This window comes from Pongo abelii, chromosome 3, assembly GCF_028885655.2.
Source record: "Pongo abelii isolate AG06213 chromosome 3, NHGRI_mPonAbe1-v2.0_pri, whole genome shotgun sequence".
Taxonomy (NCBI): domain Eukaryota; kingdom Metazoa; phylum Chordata; class Mammalia; order Primates; family Hominidae; genus Pongo; species Pongo abelii.
The window spans coordinates 106,625,754-106,650,098 of record NC_071988.2 but is presented as its reverse complement, the minus strand read 5'-3'; the positions used below and the strand labels follow the sequence as shown (position 1 = coordinate 106,650,098).

The following is a 24,345-nucleotide window of genomic DNA, read 5'->3' as shown; positions in this document are numbered from 1 at the left end:
GTCACTTGAAATCATCCAGTCAGAAGAGTAAAAAGAAAAAAATAATTTAAATTTGTAAAGAAAAGCTAAGAGACTTATGGGAGAGCCAAACAGATCACTATATGCATTATGAAAGTGTCAGAAGAAAAAAGGGCAAAAAGCTTATTTAAATCAATAATGGCCCCAAATTCTCCAACTCTGGGGAAGAAATGGACATCCATGTTCAAGAAGCCCAAAGAATCCCAAATAAGATGAACCTAAAGAAGTCCACACTGAGACATATTATAATCAACTTGTCAAAAGTTAATGAGAAAAAGAATTGTGAAAGCAACAACATAAAAGCAACTCGACTTGAACAAAGGAAGCTTTATAAGACCATCAGCAGATTTCTCAGCAGAAACCTTGCAGGTAAGGAGTGAAATGATATTTTCAAAATTCTGAAAGAAAAATATGGTCAGCTCATGCCCACAATCCCAGCACTTTCAGAGGCTGAGATGGGTGGATCAGGAGGTCAAGAAATCAAGACTATCCTGGCCAACATGGTGAAACCCCATCTCTTCTAAAAATACAAAAACTAGCTGGGCATGGTGATGTGCACCTGTAGTCCCAGCTACTCAGGAGGGTGAGGCAGGAGAATTGCTTGAACCAGAGAGGCGGAGGTTGCAATGAGCTGAGATCGTGCCACTGCACTCCAGCCTGGTGACAGAGCGAGACTCCATCTCAAAAAAAAGAAAAAAGAAAAAAACTGTCAACCAAAGTATGTATGTTTCATGTAAGCCCCATGATAAACACAAAGAAAAGACTTACAGAAGATTTGCAAAGAAAATAAGAAAGGAACCAAAACATGAAAAAAATCAAGGGACTACAAAGGAGGATACCGAGAGAGAGAAAAAAACAAAACAGACAGAAAACAATGAACATTTGACCCTAAATATCCTAAGTTGATAATTAAACACTGTATACATGTAAAAAACACTTACATGTACTCTATAAATATGTAAAATTTTATGTTTCAATAAAATATTTTTAAAAGAAAAAAATTAAGGTGCAAGTACATGGAAATATATCTAGTGCTTATGAATTTGAAGACATATTGTTAAAATGTCTGCACTATCCAAAGTAATCCACATATTCAATGCAATCCCTATCAAAATCCCAATGGCATTTTAGGATTTAGCAATTTGGGAACTTTCAAAACAATCTTAAAATTTATTTTGAAACACAAAGAACCCCTATAAGCCAAAACAATTTTGGAGAAAAAGATCAAAATCGGAGGCATTACACACTGATTTTAAAACGTATTGCAAAACTATAGTAATCAAAACAGTATGGTATGGTACTCTCATAAAGTCAGATACACAGGCCAATAAAACAAAAAAAGAACTCAGAAACAAAGCCAGCTATGTACAGTCAATTCATCTACAACAAAGATGGAAAGAATACACAGTGGGGAAAGGATAGTATCTTCAAAAAATGGTGTTGGAAAAACTGGATATCCAAAAGAATGAAATTGGACCCTCACCTTATACCATACATTAAAAAATCTGGTCAAAATGGATTAAAGATTTCAACATAAGACTCAAAACTGGAAAATTCCTAGAAGAAAACAGAAAATGCTTTATGACATTGCTCTTGGCAATGACTTCTCAGATATATACCAAAAGCACATACAAAATCACTTGACAGGTGGAATCACACCAAACTGAAAAGCTTTTATGTAGCAAAAGAAATAATCAACAGAGTGAAAAGGTAACCTACGGATTGGGAGAAAATATTTGCAAACCATATATCTGATAAGGGATTAATATCCACATTATATAAATAATTTTTACAACTTAACAGCAAAAAAAAGTAATGATTTTTAAAATAGACAAAGGAATAGACATTTCTCAGAAAAAGACATTTAAATGGCCTACAGGTACACTAAAAACTGATCAACACCACTAATCTCCAGGCAAATGAAAATCACCACAATGAGATATCACCTCACATGTTAGGATGGCCAATATAAAAAAAATGGAAAATAACAAGAGTTGGTGAGGATGTTAAGAAATGAGAACCCTTGTGCATTCTTAGTGCAAACATAAAATGGTAGAGCCGCCATGAAAAACAGTATGGAAGTTTCTCAAAAAATTAAAGATAGATTTACCACATGATCCAGCAATGCCACTTCTGAGTATTTATCCAAAAGAATTGAAATCAGGAACTCGAACTTGTGCACTCCCATGTTTATTGCAGCATTATTCACAACAGCTAAGAAGTAGAACCATCCTAAATATCCAATGATGTTAAAGGATAAAGAAAATGTGGCATATGGATACAATTTTGTTTCGCCATAAAAATAAGAAAATCTCTTTATATGTTACAACATGGGTAAGCTTTGGGGAAACTATGAGAAGTGGGATAAGACAGTGTCAGGAGGACAAATACTGCATAATTCCACTTATGAGTTATCTGAAGAAGTTAAATTCATAGAAACAGAGTAGAACAGTGTTTGCAAGAGGCTGAGGGAGGGGAAAATGGAAGTTGCTGTTCAATGGGCATGACGTTTTAGTCATGCAAGATAAAAAGTTCTAGAGATTTGCCATCCAACATTATACTTTTAATTAACAACAATGTACTGCGTACTATAAAAATGTGTTAAGAAGGTAGATTTCATAATGCATCTTTTACTATAATTTTAAAAAGAGGTAAAACAATTAAGAAGCCCAAAGTCTGATGTCCCGGATATTGGAACTATCAGACAAGGACTATAAAATAACTGTAATCAATATTCCAAAGGATCAAATAAAAGGTAAAAAGCATGCATAAATATATAAAATTTATCAGAAATATGGAAACTCTAAGAAAAAATCAAATGGAAATGTTGGAATATTTTTAACACAATATCAGAGATAAAGAATTCCACTGATAGGTCATAAGTAGACTTGACAGAGCTCATGAAATAACCAGTGAATTGAAAACCCGTTGGTCTATCTTATCTGATTTTGTAAATTTATAGATTGATCATTTAAAAATATAGGTTCACTTTGTTATACAGATCTTCTAAATGTTGGCACCTTTTATTATATAACAATTCTAATATACTTTTAATATTACCACCAATCTCATCACAAAAGCCTCCAATTATTGAAAAGCCATCAAGCTCATGGTGGTAAATAGAAGTTTTTTAAAATTCTAATTTATACTTGAAAACTGAAGTTTTACCATTGGCAGAAAATATTCCTCTTCTCAGTGTGACAGCTCACTTTATTGGTTTTCAAGAATATAACTGCCAAAACCCCAATTCTGAATAACAATAGTTTCCATGTAAAAATGATGCTCTATTAAAAAAGTAGCCAATTAAGCTTGTAACTCAGACACAAGGGATTCTCCTCCAGACAAATAAGTAACTCAGTGCTCATACTTCCTACATCACCGAATGGAATATGAAAAGATATGTATTAAAGGGTCAAAATGTAATGAAATTCATGATTTTTATTGCTTCATCAAGTACATGCTTAGCGAAACTGGGCATTTTTAAACTGCAAGTGCACAGCAGTAAAGACTACAATAATAACTAGTCACATCATTTGGCACCTTATTTATGCTTATTCATACTATGACTTTATTCATGCTATGACATGAGCAATTTTATTTACCATGGTTTTTCCACTGTCAGTGCAAATATAAACACAGTTAAAAGACAATAATGCCTTATTATTATAAATATGCTTTTGGCCTCACAAACCCCTTGAAAGGATTTTGGAGACCCCAGGCATTGGAAGACTACGTTTTGAGAATAACTAGCTCAGTTTTCCACAGCACCTCAAGCTCAAATTGTTTTATTACATCTCTCTGTTGAAAATTCTTCCCCTAAAATTCAGTCATTCTCCTGCATTTCTTCCTTTGAGTGATAGCATCATAGACTAGTCAGTCACTAAATTCTTGAATAATATCAAAAATACAAATAACATCAGCAATAACACTAGAAAATAATATCTTTGGTCTACCACTCTCTCCCACTAACACTCATATTCATCCTGAAATTTATCTGAGTGAAATTACTTGTATATATATATTGTCTGCCACCCCATCCCACTTTCTCCATTTTTATTGTTATGCTGTAGTTTCCTATAATCTCCTGTTCATAACATTATTGTAATATACTAACAATTTCCCCTGCTTTTAGTCTCACCCCACCCTCTCCCATCATCAGTCTTCCATACTGCTATCAGAGTAATCTTTCTAAAATTCAAATCACTTTCCGCAGCCTATTGGTCCCAACACTACAGAATTACATACAAAATCCTCCCTGATTGATGCTTGCCTACCTCCTCAGCTTAAACCTGTCTACACACAAGACATTCTAAGCATAGGACATTTTGCGCCTTCCCGCCTTTGACCCTTGATATGTTCCTACTTATCCTTGAGGATTCAGCCGGTGAATATTCTCACCCAAGCAAAGTGGATTATCTGCTCTTAAAGATTTGAGGAAGGAGAAAAAGCCAGCCATGGAAAGAATAAAGGAAAGAGCCTTCTGAAAAGAACATGTGCAAAGGCACAGTGGATCCCTCAAAATGTAAGTACTGGAAATTAGGACATGATTACCTTATAACCATGTTATTTCAGGATCTTGCTATACGTAATTTTTAAATTTTAGTTAATCGTTCTTTACCAGTATCATGTACAATTCTTAATACTTACTGAAATAGAGGGCTACTCAACAGGAGTGCCCTTATTTTTAAAGTAGTAATTATTAGAATACTAGACATCATAATATGCTGATCCAACATTTTATAGAAATCATTCTAAAAAAAAAAACAAGATTCGTATATATTTCAAATGAGATTTTAAGGAATGTCCCCATCTTGACCAGAACTAAACAATATATACCACTAAAGTAAGATTTATGCAAAAAAGAAACCTCAGCACAATTCACTAGAAAAAGACATCGTCCTGTACAGAAAAGGAAAACCTGTTTAAAACTGCCAGAATGTCCTCCTTATTCTGTGTTATCTTCTCTCTTAAGGACAATGGGATCTGTTTGCATTTCTTTAAGCAAATTCTGCTGTGCCTTTGTCTATGGTTAATGAGTATGTCAGAGAATCTGACTGTCAGTTAGCTTAAAAAAAAATACCAACTTGGCAGTGATAGCTAGGCATTTAATTTTCTCATGAATCGGGTGAGCTCCTCCAGAGAAGTCCCATTTATTGGGATACTGGATTCTATTATCCTTCATACTATTAATCAGAAATATTTAGTGATCCATACTTCTGTATATATCCAAAACAAAATTATTGTTCTTAATGATGGCTCTGATGTGCTATAACATCTTGAAATATATTAATAATCTGAATCAAAGAAAGTTTAGATGTTTTTCTTTCCTAAAGTATAGATCTAATCACACCACTGACCCACTTAAACGTTTTTTATTTTAATCCATTGCCTACAGCAATGGCTGAAATTTTTCCCAAACTATGTTCTATGAAGCACAAGTTTCCCTTGACATGTTGATAAGAGTTCTGGAAGCAAAGATTCTGTGGTTAAGTACATTTGAGAAACATCATGTTAAACATGATAAAATAGGTCTTCACTGTAGGGTTTTTTTACCCTTTAATGTACCACTATGTTCTATGAATGCCTGGGAGGAGGAACTATGCAACATTTCCCAAACTTGTTTATCCATAATATTTTGGAGAAAATTTTCAAGGTCTATCAAATAGCAGCATTCAGTGAAAAACTGGCTTTCCGAATAAAGTGCCAGCTATTTACATTGTATTCAAAGCCTCATTACCTTGCAATTAGGCCTTGGTTTACCTTTCCTGCCTTATCTTCCTCTACCAGCCCAGCATAATTATACTCCAGCCATACTTGACTACTAGCCATTTTTGTTTTGTTTTTTTTATTTATTTTTATTTTTATTTTTATTTATTTTTTCTTTTTATTATTATTATTATTATTATTATTATTATTATACTTTAGGCTCTATGTTACATGTGTGCAACGTGCAGGTAAGTTACATATGTATACATGTGCCATGCTGGTGTGCTGCACCCACTAACTCGTCATCTAGCATTAGGTATATCTCCCAATGCTATCCCTCCCCCCTCCCCCCACCCCACAACAGTCCCCGAAGTGTGATGTTCCCCTTCCTGTGTCCATGTGTTCTCATTGTTCAATTCCCACCTATGAATGAGAATATGCGGTGTTTGGTTTTTTGTTCTTGCGATAGTTTACTGAGAATGATGATTTCCAATTTCATCCATGTCCCTACAAAGGACGTGAACTCATCATTTTTTATGGCTGCATAGTATTCCATGGTGTATATGTGCCACATTTTCTTAATCCAGTCTATCATTGTTGGACATTTGGGTTGGTTCCAAGTCTTTGCTATTGTGAATAATGCCGCAATAAACATACGTGTGCATGTGTCTTTATAGCAGCATGATTTATAGTCCTTTGGGTATATACCCAGTAATGGGATGGCTGGGTCAAATGGAATTTCTAGTTCTAGATCCCTGAGGAATCGCCACACTGACTTCCACAAGGGTTGAACTAGTTTACAGTCCCACCAACAGTGTAAAAGTGTTCCTATTTCTCCACATCCTCTCCAGCACCTGTTGTTTCCTGACTTTTTAATGAATGCCATTCTAACTGGTGTGAGATGGTATCTCACTGTGGTTTTGATTTGCATTTCTCTGATGGCCAGTGATGGTGAGCATTTTTTCATGTGTTTTTTGGCTGCATAAATGTCTTCTTTTGAGAAGTGTCTGTTCATGTCCTTTGCCCACTTTTTGATGGGGTTGTTTGTTTTTTTCTTGTAAATACTCCTCAATTGCTCACCTCTATACCGTACCATTCTACCTACTATACCTATTTTGCTATCTCTGCTAAAAAGCCCTACTCATCTTCCCAGATCATAATCGTCTCCCCTCAAAACCATTCAAGTCTTAAGACTCAATGCTGTAAGAGCATCTTCGTGCAACAGTGTGCATACAGGTGAGATAAACTCTGTGCTTTCCTCATCACTGTAACTGACTTGTGGGCAAGGGAAATGTTGACACATTTTACTATCACTTAAGAATGTATAGTAGATACTATAGTAAGCACTCAATTTCTTGTTATGGAAACTAAGGGCTGGGTGCGGTGGCTCACACCTGTAATCCCAGCACTTTGGGAGGCAAGGCAGGCGGATCATGAGGTCAGGAGATTGAGACCATCCTGCCAACATGGTGAAACCCCATTTCTACGAAATATACAAAAATTAGCTGGGTGTGGTGGTGCATGCCTGTAGTCCCAGCTACTCGGGAGGCTGAGGCAGGAGAATCGCTTGAACCCAGGAGGTGGAAGTTGCAGTGAGCTGAGTTCACGCTGCTGCACTCCAGATTGGTGACAGAGCAAGACTCCATCTCCAGGGGAAAAAAAAAAAAAAGTTGAAATTTAGTTTTCAAAAACTGTGTTTCTGGGATAATCAGTTATCTGTATTTTATGTATGGTAATGATTACTTCACATATTTGATGAATTACAAATTCTTCATTACCTAATTAGGCTTAATAACAGTTTGCTGATAACAGGGCATTCAAAAAGATTTTTAGCATATCCACAATAACACATTCTATAGGAAATAGGCCCAGATCAAACCAAAATTAGCCCATTTCTAAACTGACAAATAAATTGGATGTGAAAAGTGAACATGTATAAACTTATAATTAATACCAAATTTATCTGCAGACAATAACAGTCTCAGATCATGGTCAACAATAGTTCAGAGTAGTAAGAAAGGGACTGTACAGCCCTACAAAACAATGCCCTTGATTTAAAGAATAATCTGAACTCTTTTTTTCTAGTACTTAAAAAAATTATTTTTCTTTAGGGAAAGATTGGCAACATATGAGCACTAGACATTTCCTTTTTTAAAAATAAAACTTCTTTATTGTTGTAAGACTTACACAAAATTTATCATTTTTACCATTTTTAAGTGTGCACCATTAAGCAGTACTAAGTACCTTCCCATTGTTGCACAACCATAACCATCACACACCTCCAAAACTTTCCATCTTCCCAAACGGGAACATTGTACCATTAAACAGTAACTCTCCATTCTCTCCTCCCACCTTGCAACCACCATTCTACATGTTGCACATTGAGTATCCTTTATCCAAAATTCTTGAGACCAGAAGTGTTTTAGACTTCAGATTTTTTCAGAATTTGGAATATTCACATTATGCCAATTGAGCATCCCAAATTCAAAAATCCAAAATCTGAAACGCTCCAATGAGCATTTTCTTTGAGCATCATGTCAGCATTCAAAAAGTTTCAGATTTTGGAGCATTTCCCATTTCAGATTTGGGATGTCAACCTGCACTTTCTATTTCTATGAATTTCACTACTCTAGGTACTTCATATAAGTGGAATCATAGAGTATTTGTCCTTTTCTGTCTGGCTTATTTCACATATAATGTCTTCCAGGTTCATCATATTGTAGCACATGTCAGAATTTCATTCCTTTTTAAGGCTGAATAATATTCCATTATGTGTATACCACATTTTGTTTATCCATTCATCCATCGATAGACATTTGAGTATTTCCAGGGCAACATATTCTTAATTTAAGCCCACATTTTAAGACTTACAGGTAATTTAAATTCAATTCAACTTACTGAGTATTTACTAAGGATAACTCACTATGGGAAGTACTGTGGGAAATACAAGGGTAAATCAGACATGGTGCCTGCTCTCAAAGAAATTATGATACACTGGGAAAAGAGAAGAGAAAGAAGTAGAAGTAACCAGCATTTGCTAATTTCTTGCCATGTGCCAGGTGCTTTACCCAATCACTGCATGTATAGCTCCCAATGACTCTGTAAGTTAGATATTGTAATATCTACTTTATATAGGAAAAAGAATGAAGGCACTGAGACCTTAAGTAACCACCTCCAAAGCTGGGATTTAAACTCATATCTTGGATTCAGAGGCCTGTGTTCATTCCACTACACATGTTGTTCCCTATGATTCAAGGCAGAATGTGATAAATCCTGGGGGAGAAGTTACAGGAAGGTAGAAGAGGAAGAGAAGAGATTGCTCCTTGCCTAAGGGTAAAGGCACATGACAAAGGTAGGTCTTAGAGGTCAGGAAGGCATACGTTTGACAGAGATGGAGGGTGGAAAAAATTGCACAAGCAGAGTAAAATGAGGGAGGCAGGGAAGTTCAGTACATACTTAAGGCCCAGTGGAATTGTGGACCATAAGGCTGGAAAGTGGTGTGGGGAAAAATCACAGTCATAATGAAATGCTAGCTCAAGGGGTCTGAACTCCACCATCAGGCAATGGTGAGCCAGTGTAGGTTTTCTGAGTTGGGCCATAGTCAGAGCTATGCTTCAAGAAGATCACCATGGCAATAATGCATCACAAGAATGGAGGAGGTGAGAGTAGTTTAAAGGTAGGAAAAGCAGTTAGAAGTTCACTGGTGACAGCAGTTGAGGCTTAAGTCATCAGAATGGAAAAGAGGATACGGATGTGAGAGATATCTTACAGGTGGGAATGACAGAACTCGGCAATCAGTACATTTCATAATGCATCGAGTAGGCTAACCATATATCCCGGTTTGCCTGGGATATGTTTTCCTGATGTAATTACTGATGGCACCCTTTTACTCTCAAAAAGGTTTGGACAATAAACTATATAATCATATTAATTAGGAGCAATTAGTAAACAGAATCAAAGGTGACTCCAAGATTTTAAACCTGGATTAGTAAGGGAAGTGATAACACCTTTGGAAACACAGAAGGGAAATCAGGTTTTGGGGAAAGATGTGGAGTTTTGATCTGGACATGTTAACTTTGCTGCTCGGGCAAGGATTTATTTAAGAGCGAGAAACACCTTGCCCACGGATTTCCCCTGTATCACATGAAGGAAGGCATCATTGACCTCATCCAGCTTGAAAACCATTCCGACATATGGTTGGATGTGCCCTTGCTGGCAGTACTGAAGCACTGAAGATAGGCTCTTGGAGAAGACGGGAAAGTTCATTTCTTTGTATTGACCACAGTACAGGCCCATAGCAGAGATATTCTTCAGGAGCAGAAGGTTGGCTGGTACAGAAGCAATGTTTCCTCCAGCAAATCCTACCACCACAATCCTGCCCTCCCATGCCAGGCAGCTTCCTCACTGCATCCTTCAGGCTGCCCTGACTGTAGTTCACGCTGGACTGCGCACCCTTCTGCATCACCAGCTTGCACTTCTCGTCACTTCCAGCAGCAGCTATATTACCTTGGCCTGAAGAAATTTGTTGCCACATCACTGCAAGGCCTGTGGCTCCAGCTGCTGCCGTCACTAAAACAATTTCTCCAGGCTGGGTACGGGCCCGATGCTCAAGAGCAAAAATCACAGTGTCATAAGGACAGCAGCTTCTTGTAGGGGCACCTTTTCTGGAATCTGCTACAGGTCCTCGTGAGGCCCGATGGGGCGGGAGCCACCTCTTCGATGGCCAGGGACTACTTCAGCTCTGCGTAAATCCAGGCACGGTAGTGCAGGCCGCTGCCCTGTCCAGCTCTCTGCAGACCCACGCCCTAGGGAGGCACTGTCTGCAGATCACCGCCGCCATGGCCAGGCCGAGCGAGGGGCCCACTGGACATTTCAACTCATTCTCCTCTACTCTCAAAAAAGATGTAAAAAAACTTTTATTTTATATTCCTATCAGTTGTAGCACACAGGATGGTTAAAGGAAAGGATTTCCTGCTCTCCTATCCCCAAATCCCCTCCTTTCACAAATATTTTTGCTCTTTGTGTTTTTGAGGTCATTATCTGAATTAAGATAAAAGAAAAACAAGTGGAGAGAAGGAGTTTAACAGGTAGTGAAAGAAGACAGGTAATTTTAAGAAAAATAAACCTTTTAATTTGCATTTCAGAAGTCCACATGCAAAGCAAGTCCCCAAAACATGAAGAATAAAAAACAGACCCCTTCTACATACATTCCCCTTCTCTTCTCTTTCCCAGCTTCTTCCTCATTTCCTTCCTGAATTTTCCATCCTGAAAGGCTTTTAGATGGGACAGAACAAGGTCGCCGTCCATGCAGAGAAGTTCGGTGTAGGGCATGAGTCCTCAAACTCTATGGTTAATTGAGTGTTCCATCTACCGATCATGCACATAAGAATGTTTGAATTTATCTCGTCGTATGACTGCTTTTTGAGGAAGAAAGGAAGGGGGTGAATATGCTTATAAGTACTTGAGATAGAAGGTGAGATATTGAGGGCCTTGGCTTTGACTGACACTAAAGCTTCAGAGAAGGAAAAGTTGCTCGGTTAAAAAAATATAAAAAGAAGGTAAGTTGTTTTGTTGTTTTTCTTGCTTGCTTGCCTGCTCCTTAAAGGAAGTTACAGAAAGGAGAAAAAGGAAGAGAAGAAAGGAGAGGCCAATAAGGCAAGAAAGGCTGAGATGGGTAGAAGTTCTTCGCAGTGGCAAAGCAAAGGGCAGATATTTTCAAATGGGTAGCGCCTATGTCGAGAATTAAGTCATCTGTTTCACAGTATTGTAAACTTCTCCTCAGACTCCACTGTGCAGCCCTCAATAAATCAATGCTTTCTATGGACGATATGGAGTAAAACTAAAGAGATGTGAATTTCATATCTGGGTCAACATATGATAACATATTATAAAAATTCAGAAGGAGCTAAAAAGCCATTGCAATGTAAGACTCCTGAATATTAGCATAATTCTAGGTGCAAGGTTTTGTATTTTCACAAGCTATGGTTTTAGCAAGCTTGAGGTCCAGGTATATCTACTAGGACTTGAACTGCAGTTCAACCACTTTATTAGCAATATTACCTCGAGTAAGCTAATTTTTCAGAGACTTCATTTCTTATCTGTAAAATAAACATAATGGCAGTGCCCCCATTGTGTGCCTAGAGCTTAGTAAGCACCTATTAATTTTAGCTATGTAAACTTTAAAGTGCTTGGCAAATGGGTTTGCTAAGAGCTGGGGCTCTTGAAGAGCTACTGCTACAAAGTGAAAAATGCAAACACTTTATTAAAGAAGCATCCTTTGCTATTGTGAGTAGTGCCACAATAAACATACGTGTGCATGTGTCTTTATAGCAGCATGATTATAATTAAAAAAATTTAAAAAAGAAGCATCCTTTAAACCAGCTTTTAATTTCCTTGAAAATCAAGTCTCTCTTGTGTTGTAAAGCAGTCCCACTATGACCTTCAGTACCCCATGGAAGGGACTGCGATGTTCCAAGAATTATTTTCTCTCAGTCCCTGCTGTATAGTTGCTTGAGTACTTACAGAAATTATAAGAGGGGTCATAAAGAGAAGAGTTAATTTGTCCCTCTCCAAAAATTTGCTGATTGATATGTATATATACATATATATATATATAGTCTGATTTTACAGGTTGGCTGCTCAGAGAGAAAACTGTAGAGCAACAAAGAAATAACTGGAACTGAGTGCTAAAGACAATCAATCCCAATAGAATGCTGAGGTGATGGATCAGACCAATGAATCATCAATGCACAGAGCTGCCACCTCTGACCAGGCCTATGGAATGGCTTGTGCTCCCCTAACCTGGTGCTGAGGTGGCAAAACAGGACCAGGGCCAAAGGTCTACCTCTTCTTGATCCTTTACTGTGCCCTTGATTAAGCCAGCACAGGATCTGATTTTCCCCAAGCAGGCAACTTCCTAACCACACAACCAGGCTCCCTCTAATGGAAGTGGATGTCTGGTGCTGCTAGATCTCTATGTGTTGCCCTAAAGTATAAGAAGAACAGAGGTACACACTGTTGGTACTGCTTCTGTATACTTCAGTTTCTGTTAATAAACCCAATTCCAAAGAACTTGGGATGTATGTGCAGCCTGGCTATTCATCTTTGCTTTCTTATTAGGGCTCAAGGGAGTCCTCTACTTTTTGGACAATTGTTTTCTGTAATATTAGCTCTACAGTTAATTGAACATTCCATCTGCTAATCATAAAAAAAGGCAAACACAACACAGTGAGAGAGAAGGCATGAAGTTCGTGGCTGACAGTTTACTGGACAGTTCTGCACAGGAGAGTATCCGATGGGATTAAATTTAGGAGCAAAAGTAAGTGCCACTTTCTAGTTACTAGCCTTGAGCTTTTTCTGGCACTGAACCATTTCCACCTCCTGTATATCTTCTCTCAATTGTCTTGTCCAAAGACATGATTATTACTTTAATTAGCTCCTTTCTTGGATATTTCTTATTAAGATAATCTATTTTAGCAGTATATAGCTAATGATTCCTTCTTGTAATTTTGCTAAGAGAAATAACTAGTAATTTTTACAAGCTTGTTTATAAATGTTAGCAACAACAACCAAAAAACATAAAACATAAAGTCAGTAGCTAGATCTACACAGTATTTGGAAGGGATCTAGATTATGCCCAATATGACTCCATTTGTAAAGATTATAAAAATTTCCCACTTATAAGAAAGTAAAAATTGCAAGCAGATTGCACATCTTTAAGGACATAAAGAATAATCATAAGAGGGATCTACAAGCCAAGAAATAGAGGGTTGGCTGAGAGCTGAGGATAGATATGTAAAGTAAAAGGAGCTGGGGAAAGGCAGAAAGAATGGGCTATTTGAGCTAAATTCATAAATTTATATTTTTGCTTTACCAAGAAGATAGCTTCTCTTGTCCATTGAAGAACAAGAATGACAAAAATATATGAGATTGGAAGTATACTCTTTTAATATGGAAGAGTATAAGTTGAACTCTTACCAAACACCATGCACAAAAATTAACCCCAAATGGATTAAACACCTAAATGCAAGACTTAAAACAAGAAAACTCTTAGGAAAAAAACATAGGGCAAAAGCTTCACAACACTGGATTTCGCAAATATTTCTTAGATATAACAAAAAAGACACAGGCAACAAAAGAAACAAAACTAGATAAATTAAACTTCATTCAAAATGTTTTAAATTTGTGCATCAAAATTTATTATCAAAAGAGTGGAAAGATAACCCACAGAATGAGAGAAAATACTTGCAAATCATACCCGACGAAGGGTTGGTCTCCAGAGTATATAAAGAACTCCTAAAACTCAACATAAAAACAATTTACAAATAGGCAAAGGAGTTAAATAGGCATTTATGCAAAGAAGATACATGAATAGCCAATAAGTACTTGAAAAGGTGTTCAACATTACTAATCATTTAGGAAATGCAAATCAAAACCACAATGAGGTAATCGCCTCATACCCGTTAGCATAACTACTATCAAAAAGATAGAAAATAACAAGTGTTGGTGAGGATGTGCAGAAATTGGAATCATTGTGTGTAAAATGGTACAGCCATGGAAAAACAGTATGGAAAACAATATGGTGGTCCCTCAAAAAATTAAAAACAGAATTACCATATGATACAGCAATTCCACTTCTATGTATATAACCTAAAGAATTAAAAGCAGAGTCTTGACCATGTTCATAGCAGTATTCACAATACCTAAAATGTAAAAGCAACCCCAAAGTGTCCATTAACAGATGATGGATAAGCAAAATATGATATATAGATAGATACACACACACACACACACAATGGAATATTATTCTGCTTTTAAAAGGAAGGAGATTCTTCAATATGCTACAACATGGATGAAACTTGAGGATATTATGCTAAGTAAGCCAATCACAAAAAGACAAGCTATATGTCTCTACTTATATTAGGTACTTAGAATAGGCAAAATCAGAGAAACAAAAAGTAAAATGGTGGTTGCCAGGGGCTTCAGGGGAGGTGAAACAGGAACTTTTTGTTTAATGGGCATAGGGTTTCAGTTTGACAAGATAAAAAGAATTATGGAGATGGATGATGGTGATGGTTGCAAAACATTATGAATGTATTTAATACCACTAAACTGTACAGCTAAAAGTAGCTAGGATGGTAAATTTCATGTCATATGTATTTTACCATAATTTAAAAATTGAAATAAACTATTAAGAACTTGCCATTTATGCAATAAGTGTTCAAAGGTAGTGTGAATGACAAAAATATGTGCTAAAGACAATTTGTTTTCAATGACTTACATGAGTTTATCTTCCACACATCTCATAAATGTCAAGATTTCCCAAAGGTCTTGTTTCCTATTGGCACTAACAGCTTCAGTTTCCATATATAGAGTGTTGTACTAATTTACATTCCTACCAACAGTGTATGACTTAACAGATATACACAGCACATTTCATCCAACAACCATAGAATACACATTTTTTTTTTTGAGACAGAGTCTTGCTCTGTCACCCAGGCTGGAGTGCAGTGATGCGATCTCAGCTCATGGCAGTCTGGCTCCCAGGTTCAAGCGATTCTCCTGCTTCGGACTCCTGAGTAGTACACATGCCTAGTTAATTTTTGTATTTTTAGTAGAGACGGAGTTTCACCATGTTGGCCAGGATGGTCTCGATCTCCTGACCTCATGATCTACCTGCCTTGGCCTCCCAAAGTGCTGGGATTACAGGCATGAGCCACCATTAGCAAAATTAACCAAGAAGAGAGAAATTCCAAATAACCTCATTAAGAAATGAAACGGAAGATACTACAACTGACATCACTGAAATAAAAAAGATCATTCAAGGCTACTATGAAAATCTTTGTGCACATAAACTAGAAATCCTAAAAGAGATGGATAAATTCCTGGAAAAATACAATTGCCCTAGCTTAAATCAGGAAGAATTAGATACCCTGAACAGACCAATAACAAGCAGTGTGATTGAAATGGTCATAAAATTACCAACAAAAAAGAAGTCCAGGACCAGATGAATTCACAGCAGAATTCTACCAGGTATTCAAAGAAGAATTGGTACCAATCCTTTTGACACTATTCCATAAGATAAAGAGGGAACCCTCTTAATTCATTCTATGAAGCCAGCATCACCCTAATACCAAAACCAGGAAAGGACATTACCAAAAAAGAAAACTACGAACCGACATCCCTAATGAACACAGATGCTAAAATTCTTAACAAAATACTAGCTAACTGAATCCAACAACATATCAAAAAGATAATCCACCAAGATCAAGCGAGTTTCATCCCAGGGATGCAGGGATGGTTTATCATATGCAAGTCAATAAATGTGATACACCATATAAACAGAATTAAAAACAAAAATCACATGATCATCTCAACAGATGCAGAAAAAGCATTTGACAAAATCTAGTGTCACTTTATGTTTAAAACTCACAGCAAAATTAGCATACAAGGGATATATTTCAATGTATTAAAAGTCAACTATGATAAACCCACAGCCAACATAATACTGAAAGGGGAAAAGTTGAAAGCATTCCCTCTGAGAACTAAAACAAGACAAGGATGCCTACTCTCACCACTCCTCTTCAACATAGTACTGGAAATCCTAGCCAGAGTAATCAGACAAGAGAAAGAAAAAAAGGGCATCCAAATTGGTAAAGAGGAAGTCAATACTATTTTGAATAGGAGTGGTGAGAGAGGACATCCTTGTCTTGTGCAGTTTTGAAAGGGAACACTTCCAGGTTTTGCCCATTCAGTATGATATTGGCTGTGGGTTCGTCATAAATAGTGCTTATTATTTTGAGATACATTGCATCAATACCTAGTTTATTGAGAATTTTTAGCATGAAGGGGTGTTGAATTTTATTGAAGGGCTTTTCTGCATCTATTGAGAGATAATCATGTGGTTTTTGTCATTGGTTCTGTTTATGTGACAGATTATGTTTATTGATTTGTGTATATCGAACCAGCCTTGCATCCCAGGTATGAAGCCAACTTGATCATGGTGGATAAGCTTTATGATGTGCTGCTGGATTCAGTTTGCCAGTATTTATTCAGGATTTTTGCATCAATGTTCATTAGGGATATTGGCCTGAAATTTTCTTTTTTTTGTTGTGTCTCTGCCAGGTTTTGGTATCACGATGATACTGGCCTCATAAAATGAGTAAGGGGGGAGTCCCTCTTTTTCTATTGTTTGGAATAGTTTCAGAAGAAATGGTACCAGCTCCTTTTTGTACCTCTGGTAGAATTTGGCTGTGAATCCATCTGGTCCTGGGCTTTTTTTGGGTGTAGGCTATTAATTACTGCCTCAATTTCAGAGCTTGTTATTGGTCTATTCAGGGTTTCAACTTCTTCCTGGTTTAGTCTTGGAAGGGTGTATGTGTCCAGGAATTTATTCATTTCTTCTAGATTTTCTATTGTATTTGTATAGAGGTTCTTATAGTATTCTCTGATGGTAGTTTGTATTTCTGTGGGATCCGTGGGGATATCCCCTTTATCATTTTTTATTGTGTCTATTTGATTCTTCTCTCTTTTCTTCTTCATTAGTCTGGCTAGTGGTCTATTTTGTTAATCTTTAAAAAAAAACCAGAGCTCTGGGATTCATTGATATTTTTGAAGGGTTTTTCATGTCTCTGTCTCCTTCAGTTCTGCTCTGATCTTAGTTATTTATTGTCTTCAGCTAGCTTTTGAACTTGTTTGCTCTTTCTTCTCTAGTTCTTTTAATTTTGGTGTTAGGGTGTTGATTTTAGATCTTTCCTGCTTTCTCCTGTGGGTATTTAGTGCTATAAATTTTCCTTTAAACACTTCTTTAGCTGTGTCCCAGAGATTCTGGTACATTGTGTCTTTGTTCTCACTGGTTTCAAAGAACAAACTATCACTGTTTGCTGGCAATATAATTGTTTACCTCAAAAACCTTAAAGACTCCTCTAGAAAACTCCTAGAACTGATAACAGAATTCAGTAACATTTCCTGATACAAGATTAATGTACACAAATCAGTAGGTCTTCTATATACCAACAGCAAACAAGCAGAGAATCAAATAAAAAATCAACCCCTTTTACAATAGCATAAAACACACAAACACACACACTTAGGAATATACCTAACCAAGGAGGTGAAAGACCTCTACAAGGAAAACTACAAAATACTGCGGAAATAAATTATAGATGACGCAAGTAAATGGAAACACATCCCATGCTCATGGATGGGTAGAAGCAATACTATGAAAATGACCATACTGCCAAAAGCAATCTACAATTTCAATGTAATCCCCATCAGAATACCACCATCATTCTTCACAGAATTAGAAAAAAAATTATAAAATTCATATGGAACCAAAACAGACACTGCATAGCCAAAGCAAGACTAAGCAAAAAGAAAATATCTGGAGACATCACACTACCTGATTTCAAATTATAATATAAGGCCATAGTCACCAAAACAGCATGGTACTGGTAGAAAAAGAGGCATATAGATGAATAGGACAGAATAGAGAACCCAGAAATAAGCCCAAATACATCCAACTGATCTTTGACAAGGCAAACAAAAATAAAGTGGGGAAAGGACACCCCTTTCAACAAATGATGCTGAGATAATTGGCTATCCATATGTAGGAGAATAAAACTGTATCCTCATCTCTCACCTTATACAAAAATCAACTCAAGGTGGATTAAGGACTTAAATCTAAAACCTGAAACTATAAAAATTTTAGAAGATAACATTGGAAAAACCCTTCTAGACACTGGCTTAGGCAAGGATTTCATGACCAAGAACCCAAAAGCAAATGCAATAAAAACAAGCTAAATAGCTGAACTTAATTAAACCAAAGAGTTTTGGCATGGCAAAAGCAACAGTCAGCAGAGTAAACAGACAACCCATAGAGTGGGAAAAAATCTTCACAATCTATACATCTGACAAAGGACTAGTATCCAGAATCTACAATGTACTCAAACAAATTAATAAGAAAAAAACTAACAGTCCCATCAAAAAGTGGACTAAGGACATGAATCGACAATTATCAGAAAAAGATATACAAATGGCCAACAAACCCATGAAAAATGTTCTACATCACTAATTATCAGGGAAATGCAAATCAAAACCACAATGCAATACCACCTTACTCCTGCAAGAATGGCCATAATCAAAAAATCAAAAAGCAGATGTTGGCATGGATGCAGTGATCAGGGAACATTTTTACACTGCTGATGGTAATGTAAACTAGTACAGCTACTATGGAAAATGGTTTTTAAAGAACTAAAAGTAGAACTACCATTTGAGTCAGCAATCCCACTACTAGATATCTACCCAGAGGAAAATAAGTCATTATACAAAAAAGATACTTGCACACGCATATTTATAGCAGCACAATCACAATTGCAAAATCGTGGAACCAACCCAAATACCCATCAATCAACAAGTGGATAAAGAAACTGTGGGGTATATGTATACAATGGAATACTACTCAGCCATAAAGAGGACTGAATTAATGGCATTTGAAGCAATCTAAATGAGATTGGAGACTATTACTCTAAGTGAAGTAACTCAGGAATTGAAAACCAAACATCATATGTTCTCACTGATACATGGGAGCAAAGCTATAAGGACGCAAAGGCAAAAGAATGATGCAGTGGATTTTGGGGACTTGAGGAGAAGGGTGGGAGTGGGGTGAGGATTAAAAGACTATACACTGGGTATAGTGTACACTACTTAAGTGAGGGTGCACCAAAATCTCAGAAACCACCACTAAAGAACTTACTCATGTAACCAAATACCATCTGTACTCCAGTAACCTATGGGAAAAATAAGAGAAATGTGGAATATCTACTCTGGATCCTTCTGTGGAAATTGGAATGTTATAAGTGACTATGAACTAACTCTCTTGAGTGTTATCCTCCTAGTAACTCAAACATGGAGAACTAAACTACTGGCAGAATCAGGAAGGAAATAGTTTTTGGTGTAAAACTAGTTCCTATGGCTACAGAAGAAAAGTAGCTCTCACATAGAAAGAACCTAATGTGCAGGAGCAACAAAGGACGACACCCTCTGAAAGACTGAGCATCACAAATGGTTCTCTCTTGGCCATGGAAAAGTACTGTTTTTCATATCGTTTACATCTTCCACCATCTACACTGTAATTCCATAGAGTTACCCAAATCTGCACAAAGCCTCATAGAGCATTATATGATATTCATGTGGAACATGAAGCACTTGCCTTTCTCAATGTACCTTCTTGGAAGCAGCAGCTCCTACTGAGGGCTCTGCGTCTGGAAGTCCCAGGAAGAGATCAGCAGAGAAAAAGTTGGCCCACCTAGGAAACAGAAGCAGCAAGGGAGAGCACTCGATACCAATGAGTACCAGCTGCGGAACACCTCAGAGCACAAGTGAGACTCTCTACCCACCCATCATTTGGCCAGGAAGTATCAAAATGCTGTAAAGCCAGACCTGATTTTCAGCTTATATTCTGAGCCCCCAAAAATGACTACTTTAACTGGAAAGGAACAAAATAAAATCCTGCCCATGGTCTCAGCCCTCCAAGGAGAATGCTCCTAGCTGTGAGAGTGCAGATGCAGGACTGAGCATTTAAGTTAGATGGAGAGCAGCAAGGCCATGCAAACACACAAAAGTGATTTCTCTGGAACAAACGTAGCAGGCAGCCAGGATTTTCAGAGCAGATTGGAGTGAAGTGTGACATTTTGTGAAAATCAATAGGTGAAGATATTGTGTTGAAGGGAAACATGGAGTAAAATAAGAGACAAAGTGATAAATAGTAAACCCTTATACAAGAATGCAGCCATGGCAGATATTATATTCTCTAGTTGTCACCGATCTTTTTGTAAACAATAAGCTCCAATTATAACTAAAAGACAGCAGTTACTACCCTCTGTTAGAGCAGACAGTTGCTAAGTGGGTAAGTTCTGGCCAATGAAATGCAAGCAGAAGCACTCAGTGGGATTCTTGGGAAGGCTGATTGAAGCTATATGCCTCTTTGTAAGTCACTGTTATCCTTCCTTTTTTCTTCCTGTGTTCTGTAACTTGGACATGACAGCTGGAAGATCAATAACCTCCCAAGACTATGAGGTGACCTTCAAGATGGAAGCACACACTGGGATGCAGGAGCTAAAACTGAGAAAAAGCCTGACTCCCTGATGACTATGGAGCTACCAAATTCACTTTGCACTCTTCTATTTCTGGATTTCTTTTGCAATAGAGAAAAATAAACATCTGTTATTATATTTAAGTAACTATTATTTTAAGTTTTCTGTAATTTGGCTACACCTAATCCTAAGTGATATAATAACTTCTGGCATGACTGTCCTACAGCGTAGAATCTGTAGGACAGTAATGCCCAGAAGACACACAAGTGAACATCAGGGCAAGTCAAGGAAGTGTACAGACCAGAAAGGAACTGTTAACTTGGGTATATACTGTTGTTACTGAGAAATATCTAAGTATAGGATTCAAAGCCCTTGTACATTTGCACATAAAATATGTTTGTAGAAAATCATATCATTTTTATTCTAGAATATAAGTTCTGTCATTCTGAACAAATCCTTTTGTCATCTTCTTAAAGTTTAGAGATAAAGAAACTCACCAGTAGTTATAGGGCCTAGGACTCTGTCTCATATGATCAAGTATCTGGTGCCTATATTGAGCTATCTGGTGCCTATAGTGAGCTAAAACACACATCAGCAGCACTGTCTATATAAATATATAAAGCTGGACCACCAACTAGTGGCTAGATCTACAACGATGACATTTAAAGACTTATTCCTAAGTATGACACGTTATTCAGTCACCATAGAAAGCAATGCAAATATAAAGCATGGTCTCGTCCCTTAATCTGCTTACATTCAATTATGTGCTGGGCATCTATGATGCATGAGTACATACTAGACACTAGAGACAGAAAGTTTATAAGAGGAATTCTCTGCACTCAAGGAACCAACAATTTAGAAAGAAATAAACAGTATTGTGAAAGGGAAGGGCCTTAAAATTCATAGGAAAGGAACTGATCAGTCACATGAGAGTAAGGAAATGCTCTCACACAATGACACATTGTAAAAATTTATTTAGCTCAGCAAGAAACTTTAGGTACAGGTAGTGTGTGGACCCAGGCAGGGAAAGTCATGCATAAAGCAGGAAGATTAGGGAGGCCAAGGTATATTTAGAGTATAACTGGTTTGTTGAATGAGTAGCATTTGATGGGATATACACAGGCAACATTATTTTTCTCCCATCACAGGGTTTAACATGCGTCTCTGGATCTTCTCTGCCCCTAGCCCTTTATTGCCATCATGGGCAAAACCCATCACTTTTCAGTCATTTTCAGCTATAAAAATAGTTTCAATTTCAGATATTAAAAATTACAGGCCACATAAATCAAAATCTTAGTCTAATCAAAATTTAGTCTAATCCGGTCTAGAACTGTTTCAGGCATTAAAGAAATGCTCAATAAATATTCATTGAAGAACTGAGTTAATCACACCTCATTTGCAATCTCTCTCTTCTCCCCAGCTCATGACTCCCAGACCTGCAGTAGGTAGGGAGCTTGGTCTGTTTTCTCATTTCTCCTACTCTATCTTTTCCCCATCCTTCCAAGCTTCCCCAAGGTAGGGAATAAAGAGAAGAGGATTCAGAAGACAGGGGACAGAGGTCTTATTTGGCCAATATGTTTGTGTTTCTCTTGGCTGACTCCAGCTGGATAGCATGCTCTTTATGGAGAATGTTCAAATGCTGGTTGTTTCATGAAATACTAGGGAATTCTTTAGAGATCTCCCTGATTTCTCTAGAGAATTCTGCAGTTTGTTCATTTCAAGAAGACAACTCCCCCGTCTGCCTCCAATATTCGGCAAACCCCATCAAGCTCCTGCCCCTGAATGTACACTCTCATACAGAGAATACAAATGGATCCCCCTCACCTCTGCGGGAGTTAGTTCCTTCCTCCACACCATCCACTTGGCCCATAGGAAATTCTCACAACCTTGCCCTGACAATGCTGTTTCTATCGACTATTGCCTTGTTGCCTTCTTATTGGTACTTCCCTCAGCCTACTGCCATTCAAATTCAACAGGGTGATAAAAATTACCAGGCTCTGTGTTCACATATGTTTCTAGTCCCCAAAGGATATTTTCCCTAGGAATCCAATTCTCTGCTTCAGTACATTCCAGAGCCCAAGCCAGCAATTCCATAGTACACTGAACAACTAGCAAGGTTGTAAGATTTGGGGTTTCCCTCTTTCAGACACCTCTGATCTCTATGACGAATACTTTCAATGATTCCTCACATAACTTGGGGAAGAGGATGCAGTCCCTCTGATTTTCATGGAGAGAGGGGAAATACCACAGCATCATTTACCACTAGCAATTCTCCTAATTTCCAATCAACTGTTTTTTAAATTTCTAGTTTTCTGTTGTATAGGCTGGAGGTGGATTATGGAAAATGATAGTTACAAACCCATTTTGCTATTAGAAATGTCTATAGAAATGTTTAGCAGCTCTCTTTAGAAGCTGTAAATACTGATCACCTACCACCTTCAAACTTTAGCAGAAATTCTAAGACAACAAGAAAAGTCCCATTGTACATTCACTAACATGGGCAATATCTATGTTCAGCTCAGTGTGCCAGGGGCTTAAGGTATAAACTGGAGAGTTCCCAGATACAAAGCTAAATAGCTAAGTAGTGGCTAGATCATAAAGGATTTTGTATGCCATGCTGGAAAATTTTGGCTCATTTTAAAAGCATTTCAGAACCACTGAAGTTTTAAGCAGGAAAGTGAAAAGGTTACATTTGCATTTTAGCATGTATTCTGACTGCATGAGGGAGAATAGATTAAGTGTGGGCAATATTCTAATCTGACCAGTTGTAGAAAGCTGTAGCAGTAATCCAGGAAGATGATCACACCCTAAGCTCAGGAATTGAAGATGCCATGAAGAGGTAGAAGAAGGAGATATTAAGATGGCATAGGACTTCACGTTTACATGTTAAGGAGGCAGTTGGTAAGTATGAAGGGAGAGTCACAGACGATGACCCTATTTGTGATTGAACACCTGTTTAGATGATGGAGACACTCACCATAATAGGAACCTTGAAAAAGGATGATTTGGCATGGAAGATGATGAATTCAAACTGTGAGAAGGACATGAGCAGTGCAAGGTTGTAAATGACACTTGGTAAAGAAGAGGCATAGTTACAGTGCGTGCCATACGGGTGCAGAGGAAAGGTAGACTCTCTGGGTCTTGTGTGGGCAGAAATGTCCTTGGGAGGAACAGAGATTTGTCTTGCACCTCTAAAATCAGGAAGGAAGTCAATAGATAGAGGGAAAGAATGAGGACATTAATGGTAAGGAAACATCATCAGCTAAGTCACAGAAGCCAAAGAACCTTCATAAAACTGCTGCCACACAGATTGGTGATGAGATTGTGGTATTTAGCAAGCTGGTAGAAATTAGTAAAGATCTGTGTTTTAATAGCAGATACATTCAGCATACACAAAATACTGAGGGAAAGCAATAAACAACCCTATTTCTCTCCTCTGGATTATTACATTCAGCATGAATAGCATAGGGCCAAGTTCACTATATTTTGCATAATCTTTTCCTTAAAATAAGACAAGTCTCTCTTTCCT

At 37.4% G+C, this 24,345-nt stretch overlaps 1 pseudogene; it reads right to left on the bottom strand.

Moving 5' to 3' along the window:
* Positions 1 to 9,793: 9,793 nt before the first annotated feature.
* Positions 9,794 to 24,345, bottom strand: part of LOC112133000 (quinone oxidoreductase-like protein 2) — a 28,385-nt pseudogene continuing 13,833 nt past the window's right edge.